At 39.3% G+C, this 11,035-nt stretch overlaps 1 long non-coding RNA gene across 1 annotated transcript in view; it reads right to left on the bottom strand.

Annotated features, from left to right (window-relative positions):
* Positions 1-11,035, bottom strand: part of LOC127685376 (uncharacterized) — a 53,856-nt gene that overhangs the window by 19,273 nt on the left and 23,548 nt on the right. The gene's annotated exons all lie outside the window — the stretch shown is intronic.

Raw genomic sequence — 11,035 nt, 5'->3', positions numbered from 1 at the left:
GTGTGTGTGTGTGTGTGTTTAATAAAACTGATACATTTAGGTGAATTTCTATTAGGTCTATAGAAAGCAATTTTTATTTAAAAGAAAAGTGAGGTAAAGTTTGTAGAATAATAAATAGTAAAAGATATCTAGGTGGGACCTGCTGTCTATAAACTCTTTGAACTAAGACACAGGTATACCAGCAGTGCTGCCTCCCAAATATGGAGTGTCAAGCAGTCTAAAAACACCTTAGAACATCATCTGTAACAACTGGAGACAGGATACAGGAGAGGGGGGGGGGGAGAGGGAGGGAGAGGGAGGGAGGGAGAAAGAGAGGGAGGGAGAGGCAGAGAGAGAGCATGCGATGAAGAGGGGGGAGGGGGAGAGAAAGGGAGAGTGAGAGAGACAGAGAGAGGGGGGAGAGGAGGGAGAGAGACAGAAAGAGAGGGAGGCAGAGAGGGAGAGGGAGAGGGGGAGGGAGAGAAAGAAAGGAAGAAAGAAAGAAACGAAGGAAGAAAGAAAGAAAGAAAGAAAGAAAGAAAGAAAGAAAGAAAGAAAGAAAGAAAGAAAGAAAGAAAGAAAGAAAGAAAGAAAGAAAGAAAGGATGCAGAGCCTGTGGTCACATGGCTTGTCAGTGTCCTGTCTAGAAGTGGAAGCCATTTCTTCTTGGATGTAGCCAATACTCTTGGCCTCCTTAGAAATCTTTACTCTTTTGCTGATTCTGATGGAGTTATATAAGAACAACTGGGGCTTTCTCATTATGGTTGTGTTTGTTACAGGGACTTAGGTTATCTGAAACTCAACTCTCACCGAAAAATCAACAGTGGCTTTTGAGTTGTCCCAGATAAATAGTAATGACACAGACACTAGTGGGAGTAAGACAAACAAAAAAGCTTTACTGTGGGAAGATGAGGAAAAGTGGCAAATTAAAGGCACACTCCTGAAAATGGGAGGGGTTGCCAAGAATGAAAAAGCCCTGGAAAAGCCTCGTCCATAAGTTTTTATTTTTATTTTTGCTTATGGGATATACAGCAGAAATTGGCAAAGACTAAAATAATTTGTATTGAGTTCTGTCAGTTCTCTAGGGTGTCATGCCCCATGGTAATAGAGGAACAACACACTCTGTGAGCTGATAGCCCCCTTGTAGTTGATATTGTAGGTATATTGCTGGCTGCTAATTAAATTACGTTCTCTCTAAGACCAATGTGAACTTTTATCATTTCAGAGGGAAAACTCAATCAAAGCTACAAAGGTGTATCTGTGGCTGTCCTTATTACTTCATTTTTTAGGTATTTGATTATGGAGCGATCTTCTTTCTGAACTAGATTGAAGCTTCTTATAAGAAGATGTCCTTACCCAAAATTTAGTCTAGCACAGTTGATCCACCAGCAAGACTATAGGGAAGGACAACTATCTTGTGTATGTTTCCCCCAGTGCTGCAACTAGCAAGGGGTTGACCTAACTGTGACACTGGAAGAAGTAACAACAGGCACATGTACAGAAAAGCTGGATGGAATAGCTCATATGCTTTGAAGAAGATGCACCACCATACAGGACCTCAGCATGCTATGACACAGCTTAACAGGGATGAGGGTTAGCTAATCTTGGTAAGAGGTCTCTCTATAGGGAAGCAGTCTAAGGCTACAGGCATCTCCCAGAGGAGAAAGCCGTGCCTGATACTTTCACACACTGTTACCATCTGTATTCTGACCAGGGGAAGGCCTTGGCATTCCTGTGGATCTGAGACACTGGGATCTTTTGACATGGTAGCACTCATGTCAACATACACATCAGCTCTAGACTTTATCCATTCCTCAGGACATTGGCCATCTAACCTGCCAGTACTGACATTGTGTCTACTCAGCATGGTTGTTTCATACTCAACTCCCAGCTCTCTCCATCTTCATTGTCACTTTTGACCACATTGTTTTAACCCCAACCTTTATTTTAACCCTGGTATCTGTTTTGATCTTTCCCTTTGGGTTCAACAGGGAATCTTCACCAGAGCCCCTTTCCCATACTACCTGCAGAATGATAGATAGCTCCAGCCTCAGCTCTATGCACTGCTCACTGTAACACTTTTAATTCACCTGCCAGAAAATATTAAAATATAAATTGTAGAGGCAATACATAAATATCTAGTCTCTGGAGAGTAGCAAACCAAACATTTAGGGTGATCATTTTCTTAATTTTCATTAGCAAACTTTCAAATATAGTACATAAATACTTAAATGCTATAATCCATTAGGTTTTCCTTACAATACATTAATTAATTGTAATACATTAATGTTTTCTTAAGAGTTTGTAGAACAGTTACCATTGAGTTAGTATAGAATTTTCTTTTCATCTGTTAGGACTATCGGGTTGAAGATCAGCTTACATGATGAATACTGTGTCTTAATCTTCCCTCATGACATACCGGGAAGAGATGTGCATTTATATGGGTCAAAGTTTCCTGAAAGTGAGAACCTGTTTCAGAGCCACTTCAGATCATCTGTGAAAGCAGAGCATAGGTCACTGGCTTCTCTTGTGGCTTTAATGCAGAAATGTAAGCTTCTCTTAGTAAATGTCAAATGCAAAGCGGGGACAAGGAAGGGACAGAGCAAGCATCAAGTTCATCTGTGTTGAGAAGAATTAGCATCAAAAGGTAGACCTGTGTTCTTGGGGCTGGGGCAGAGGAAGCTAAGCTGGTTAACCAGGGGACAGGAAGGAAGGCTGAGCCATATATCATAGCCTCAGTGTTCATAAGCAGTTTAATGGAAATATGGGGGAAATCACATCATGGTTTCGTCTGCATTTGACCTGAGTGGGACCTTAGAAGAAGCTTCTGTGGCACTGTGGCCCACTTGATGTAATTTGTGGGGAAAATACCTTAAAAGCTGTTTTACATATTTTTTAAATTCTGAAGTTGTCAAGTGTGTAATTTTGGTGCATTGCACCAATTGATAAATTGTCGTGAAAATACTGTTTTCAATACTGTCAGTGTCTGATAAACCAATTCTGAGTCATGCCAATTCTCAACTGCATAATCATTGAGCTAAAAGAATCTGGCATCAAACAAGTAGGAAAGAAAAGATTTTCTTTTTTAGATTTTGTCACTTTATGTGTCTTAGTGCTATACCTGCATCCATGTGTATACTGGTGCTGGTAGAGATCAGAATGCATCAGAGTCCTATAGAACAAGAGTTCCAGATGGCTGTTAGCCTCTGTGTAGATGGTGGGAACTGAGCCTGCTCCTCTGCAAGGGCAGCCAGTGCTCCTAACCACTGATCGATCCTCCCAACCCCAGGAAACCCATTTTGTTTCTAAAATAATAAACTTTAACTCAAAACATTCAACTTCAAATACTTTTATATCTTAGGTGCATGACACAAATGGTAACAGAGATATCAATTTAAGTCAAAGAGACTGAACTTGGACCTGGTTTATGTGCACTCTTCATGAAATATGTTTATGCACATAAAGTAGAGTAACTAACATGTAACTATAGACTGAACCCTTCAGGTCATCAACACGGTTGCTTGTTGTCTACTTGTATATAGAATTGTGGACTACGAAATTATATGAGGCACATCACTTAGAGTGAGATTTGAAATTTCAAAAGATTCATTCCTACCCTAATGTTATTTTCTGTCTTTCAAGATGCGAGCCCATAGCTACTGCTCCAGAGCTGGGCCTGTCTGCATGCTGCCATGGTACCCATCATGTTGATCATATATTCTAATCCTTGGAAACAATAAGCACCAAATCAAATGCTTTCTTTTATCAATTACCTTGTTCATGGTGTTTTATCACAGCAATAAAAATGTACAAGACAACATTAAAAGGCACCATGGTGATAGGAGTATAGATCAGGGGCAGAGCTGTCGCCCAGTGTGTACAAGGCTCTTTGCGCTATCATATTTCTGCAAATAACCAAATCAAACCAAATGCTACCTGCTTTTTGAGAGTTTACAGTCATTAATTTTTAACCATGACTCAAAAAATTATGTAGGGACTGAGCTGGGTCACATGATGAGGCACAAGTATGATTCTGCTTAGTGTCTCAGAAACTTACAGTTAAGATACTGCCCAGGGCTTGCACCCAGGCCCTGGCCAGCTTGGTGGGCCATCTCTGTGCCATTACAGCCAGGAGGTCGTTTGCCTGGCAGACTGCCCAGCACTTGCTGGGGTGCACCGCCATCTTGGCTACCTGAAAGAACCATTTAGCAGACATAGCCTGAGATGAACATTGCTTGGGCCTAAGTCTGTCAGGGTTATACCTGGACTCAGGACCTGGGCAGCTAGGCCAGCCGTATGTGCACCAACCCAGTTGGGTGATCTGTTGCCCTGCAGAGGGATCAGCACCCAGAAAATGTCCCTTCAACATCCACCATCATCACTCCCTGAAGGAGGCAACACCAGGTTCACAGAGTCAACTTGGGGCAGGGCACACTAGGGCTCCAAGAGCACCCAAGAGGAGGGCAGCACATCAGCAATCTGTGCCAGGGGAAACCCAGTCATCCAGTGTTGCAGAAATAGCCGTACAGGTTCACAGGAGATTCAAACACCAGCCAGTGACAACAAGATCAATTAACACCAGAGATAACAAGATGGCAAAGGCAAACATAGGAGCGTTCCTAACAGAAACCTAGGCAATATGGCAGTGTCTGAACCCAATTTTCCAATAACAGCAAGTACTGGATACCCCAACACACCAGAAAAACAAGATTTGGATTTAAAATCACTGGTCATGATGCTGCTAGAGGAACACAAAAAGGACATAAATAAATCTCTTCAAGAAATACAGGGCAACATGAATAAGGTAGAAGCCCTTACAATGGAAACACAAAAATCACTTAAAGAAATTCAGAAAAATAAGGATCAAGAGATAGAAGCCAATAAAGAAGAAACACACACACACACAAAAAAAACCTTAAAGAAATGCAGGAGAAAGTGAGTCAAATGGCAGAAGTCATAAAAAAGGAAACACAAAAATCTCTTAAAGAACTAAAGGAAAACACAAACAAACAAATGAAGGAACTGAGCAAAACCATCCTGGATCTAAAAACAGAAGTAGAAACAACTAAGAAATCACAAAGAGAGACAACTTTGGAGATAGAAAACCTTGGGAAGAAATCAGGGGCCATAGATGCAAATATCAACAACACAATACAAGAGATGGAAGAAAGAATCTCAGATGCCAAAGATACCATAGAAACCATTGACTCAACAGTCAAAGAAAATGCAAAATGCAAAAATCTTGTAACCCAGAATATCCAGGAAATTCAGGACACAACGGGAAGACCAAACCTAAGGATTATAGGTATAGATGAGAGTGAAGATTTACAACTGAAAGGGCCAGCAATAATCTTCAACAAAATTATGGAAGAAAACTTCTCTAACCTAAATAAAGATTCCCATGAATATACAAGAAGCCTAGAGAACTCCAAACAGACTGGACCAGAGCAGAAATACCTCCCATCACATAATAATCAAAACCCCAAAGGTACCAAACAAAGAAAGAATATTAAAGGCAGTAAGAGAAAAAGGCCAAGTAACATATAAAGGAAGACCTATCAGAATTACACCAGACTTTTCACCAGAGACCATGAAAGCTAGAAGATCCTGGGCAGATCTTATGCAGACTCTAAGAGAATACAAATGTCAGCCAAGTCTACTATACCCAGCAAAACTCTCAATCAACATAGATGGAGAAACAAAGATATTCCATGACAAAATCAAATTTACACAATATCTTTCTACAAACCCAGCCCTACAAAGAATTAACAGGAGGAAAACTCCAATACAAGGAGGGAAACTACACCCTGGAAAAAGCAAGATAGTAACCTTCTTTCATGAAACCCAAAAGAAGATAACCACTCAAATATAAAAATAACATCAAAAATGACAGGAAGTAATAATCACTATTCCTTAATATCTCTTAATATCAATGGTTTCAATTCCCCAATAAAAAGACATAGACTAACAGACTAGACAAGGAAACAGGACCCTACTTTTGCTGCATACAGGAAACACACCTCAGTGTCAAAGACAAAAACTAACTTAGAGTAAAAGGCTGGAAGACTTTGACCTAATTGAAGCTTTGGACCAATTGTGTTTAACTGATATTTATAGAATACTTCACCCTAAAGCGAAAGAATATACCTTTTTTTCAGTACCTCATGGTACCTTCTCCAAAATCGACCATATAATTGGTCACAAGACCTCAACAAATATAAGAATATCAAACTAATCCCATGCCTCCTATCAGAGCACTATGGAGTAAGAGTGGTCTTCAATAGCAACACAAACAACAGCAACACATACACATGGAGGCTGAACAATACTCTACTCAATGATACCTTGGTCGAAGAAGAAATAAAGAAAGAAATCAAAGACTTTTTAGAATTTAATGAAAATAAAGGTACAACATACCCAAATCTTTGGGACACAATGAAAGCAGTGCTAAGAGGAAAACTCATAGCCCTGAGTGCCTACAAAAGAGAAATGGGAGAGAGCATACACTAGCAGCTTAATGGCACATGTGAAAGCTCTGGAACAAAAAGAAGCTAATTCACCCAGGAGGAGTAGAAGACAGGAAATCATCAAACTCAGAGCTGAAATCAATCAAGTGGAAACAAAGAGAACCATTCAAAAAAATCAACAACACCAGAAACTGGTTCTTTGAGAAAAATCAACAAGATAGATAAACCCTTAGTCAGACTAACCAAAGGGCACAAAGACAGTATCCAAATTAACAAAATTAGAAATGAAAAGGAAGATTTGACAACAGAAACTGAGGAAATTCAAAAAATCATCAGATCGTACTACAGAAGCCAATACTCAACACAACTGGAGAATCTGGAGGAAATGGCCAATTTCCTAGATAGATACCAAGTACCAAAATTAAATCAGGATCAAATAGATCATCTAAACAGTCCCATAACCCCTAAAGAAATACAAGGGGTCATAGAAATTCTTCCAACCAAAAAAAAAGCACAGGACCAGATGGTTTCAGTGCAGAATTCTATCAGACCTTCAAAGAAGACCTAACACCAATACTCTCCAAACTATTCCACAAAATAGAAACAGAAAGAACACTATTCAACTCCTTCTACGAAGCCACAATTCAGCTTATAACAAAACTACACAAAGATCCAACAAAGAAAGAGAACATCAGACCAATTTCCCTTATGAACATCGATGCAAAAACACTCAATAAAATTCTTGCCAACTGAATCCAAGAACATGTCAAAATGATCATTCACCACGATCAAGTAGGCTTCATCCCAGGGATGCAGGGATGGTTCAATATACGGAAATCCATCAATGCAATCCACTACATAAACAAACTCAAAGCAAAAAACCACATGGTCATTTCATTGGATGCTGAAAAAGCATTTGACAAAATTCAGCATCCTTTCATGCTTGAAGTCTTGGAAAGAACAGGAATTCAAGGCCCCACCTAAACATAGTAAAAGCAATATATAGCAAGCTAGTAGCCAAAATCAAATTAAATGTAGAGAAACTTGAAGCAATCCCACTAAAATCAGAGACTAGACAAGGCTGCCCCCTCTCTTATCTTTTCAATATTGTACTTGAGGTACTAGCTAGGGCAATTAGACAACATAAGGAGGTCAAAGGGATACAAATTGGAAAGGAAGAAGTCAAAGTATCACTATTTGCAGATGATATGATAGTCTAAGTGACCCAAAAAACTCCACCAGAGAACTCCTACAGCTGATAAACAACTTGAGCAAAGTGGCAGGTTATGAAATCAACTCAAGCAAATGAGTAGACTTCCTATACTCAAAGGATAAGCAGGCTGAGAAAGAAATTAGGGAAATGACCCCCTCCACATTAGCCACAAACAATGTAAAGTACCTTGATGTGACTCTGACCAAACAAGTGAAAGATCTGTATGACAAGAACTTCAAGTCTCTGAAGAAGGAAATGGAAGAAGACCTCAGAAAATGGAAAAATCTGCCATGGATTGGCAGGATTAATATAGTTAAAATGGCCATCTTGGCAAAAGCAATATACAGATTCAATGCAATCCCCATCAAAATCCCAACTCAGTTCTTCATAGAGTTAGAAAGAGCAATTCTCAAATCCATCTGGAATAACAAAAATCCCAGGACAGCTAAAAGTATTCTCAACAACAAAAGAAATTCTGGGGGAATCAGTATCCCAGACTTCAAGCAATACTACAGAGCAATAGTGTTAAAAACTGCATGGTACTGGTACAGTGACAGGCAGGCAGATCAGTGGAATAGAACTGAATATTCAGAAATGAACCCACACACCTATGGCCACTTGATCTTCGACAAAGGGACTGAAAACATCCAGTGGAAAAAAGATAGCCTTTTCAACAAATGGTGCTGATTCAATCGGAGGTCAGAATGCAGAAGAATGGGAAATGATCCATTCTTATCTCCTTGTACTAAGCTCAACTCCAAATAGATCAAGAACCTTCACATAAAACCAGACACACTGAAGCTAATAGAAAAGAAACTGGGGAAGACTCTTGAGAACATTGGTACAGGAGGAAAGTTCCTGAAGAGAACACCAATAGCTTATGCTCTAAGATCAAGAATTGACAAATGGGACCTCATAAAACTACAAAGTTTCTGTAAGAAAGAGGAACACTCATCCACTGCTGGTGGGAATGCAAATTGGTACAACCACTCTTGAAACCATTCTGGTGGTTCCTCAGAAAACTGGGCACATCACTTCCGGAGGACCCTGCTATACCACTTCTGGGCATATACCCAGAGGATTCCCCAGCATGTAATAAGGATGCATGCTCCACTATGTTCATAGCAGCCCTATTTATAATAGCCAGAAGCTGGAAAGAACCCAGATGTCCCTCAACGGAGGAATGGATTAAAAAAATGTGGTATATATACAGAATGGAGTACTATTCAGCCATTAGAAACAATGAATTCATGAAATTCTTAGACAAATGGATGGAGCTGTAGAACATCATACTAAGTGAGGTAACCCATTCTCAAAAGATCAATCATGGTATGCTCTCTTAATAAGTAGATATTAACCTAGAAAACTGGAATACCCAAAACATAATCCACACATCAAATGATGTCCAAGAAGAACTGAGGAGTAGCCCCTGGTTCTGGAAAGGCTTAGTGCAGCAGTATAGGGCAATACCAAAACAGGGAAGTGGGAAAGGGTGGATGGGGGAACAGGGGGAGAGAAGAGGGCTTATGAGACTTTCGGGAGTGGGGAGCCAGAAAAAGGGAAATCATTTGAAATGTAAATAAAAATATATCTAATAAAAAAAAAAGATACTGCCCAGGTTCAAGTTCTCTTCTGAACTCTATCTATAGTGAGAATTCACTTGTAAATTCCTGGTCAGATTATTTTCCTTGTGGCTGTATGGTTCCAGTCTTATTTCTTCAAAGCCATCAATGGAAAGGGAGGGAGAGGCCTCAAACCCGGCAGAATCTTAAGCAACTCAGTTTAGTCATGGGTGATAGAACATAATCTTTAATGTGTAGCACAACCACTGAAATGTCTTGCCACGCTCTTTGCTAGAAAGTGTAAGATGGGGGTGGCACCTTGACCCTGGTGCTGTGTGTCAGAATACAACCATGGAACCCCATCCTATCAAAGTGTGTGCATTAGAAACAAGACATAGGATCCACCTTCTAGAAGCAGAATACTTTACACATTTTTAACGATTATGTTTACTATGTGTTTGTGTGTATGAGTGAATGTCACCTGTGTAGGCACCTACATAAACCAGAATAATGTAACATATATCTCAGAGCTAGACTTATAAGCATTTTGAACTTGGATCTTTATAGGACAGCAGCAAGTGCTCCTAATTGCTGAGCAACTTCTCTAGGCACTAGAAGCAAGAGTTTGAAAGAGCATAGGCATCACAAGGTGGAGATAGATAATCCTTAGAGCATGTGTTTGCAGTACTATTCAAAGACTCTACAAATTGAGTTGTGTAAAGCTGTAAGGATTTCCTTAAGCTACTTTAAGTAAAAATGAACTGTGAGTGATACAATCTGATTTTTAATGTCAAGAGATTGTCACATTAAAGTATTTTAAAATTAAAGATCTAGTCACAAAGCTGAGGAGGACTCTGGAGCCAACTCTGTTGTTTACCTCTTAGTTTTGTCTTCATTGTATATGGAATGACAGAAAAATGTAAGAGAGGCTATAGAGAAGCAAGTGTTTCCCTTAAGATCCTACTTAGACGATTTATCTGAGTTCCATTACAGGTGAGTCTTTAAGATCATAGGCCAGCAGGTAGTCATAGAAATGTAAACAAAGCATGTGTTATCAAAATTATAAGGCAGAAAACAAAATGATCAAGTATGAATGAAAGTCGGAAGCTGAGTACATGCCTATTAGCCAAACCCTTGGGAGGCTGAGGTAGAAGGATTGTCTCTAGCTTGAGGTGAGCCTCTGCTCTATGTGGAGAACCAGGACAACCAGCTCTTTGCAATAGATCCTATTTTATAATGGGGATGTCAGTGAGACTGCATCAGGAGTCACTACAATGAATTTAGTGGATGAGGAAGAAAATAAGCAGCTTGGGGGAAAATGTACATTTTAGAAATAACTCATAAGAAATTTCCATAATTTAATAAAAAGCATCTTTAAAAGCCTGCAATTAATATAATAGTTTTCAAGTATTATAATAATGAGAAACTAGGTATGACCTTTCCATGATCAGGCACAAACCAACAATATTATTTCTTGCTCAATAGAAAATGCTGGAACCAATACTAAGTATAGCAAGGTCTCAGGAGGCAAGGTCAGTACAGAGGCAATGTTTTCTTATGCAACAGTGATCAATGATTGGAACTGAAAATTTTCAAAAATACCACATTGTGCCAAAAATGATGTGTGCAAGTTGAAATCCAGCAAAAAAAGTCTATGAGATTTCTGTGTGAGAAGCTAATAAGTAAAGAAGCTAATAAGCTAAGAAGTAAAAATAATCAAGAAAAATACACATCCCTAGAAGTTCAGTGGGAAGAATGAAGACTCAGTAGTTTTAAAATGGCACCTGCTTTTAAATTAATCTATAGTTTTGTAT

The sequence above is a fragment of the Apodemus sylvaticus genome, chromosome 5 (genome assembly GCF_947179515.1).
Source record: "Apodemus sylvaticus chromosome 5, mApoSyl1.1, whole genome shotgun sequence".
Lineage (NCBI taxonomy): Eukaryota > Metazoa > Chordata > Mammalia > Rodentia > Muridae > Apodemus > Apodemus sylvaticus.
The sequence above is the reverse complement of the archived record's forward strand: the minus strand, read 5'-3'. Positions and strand labels throughout refer to the sequence as shown.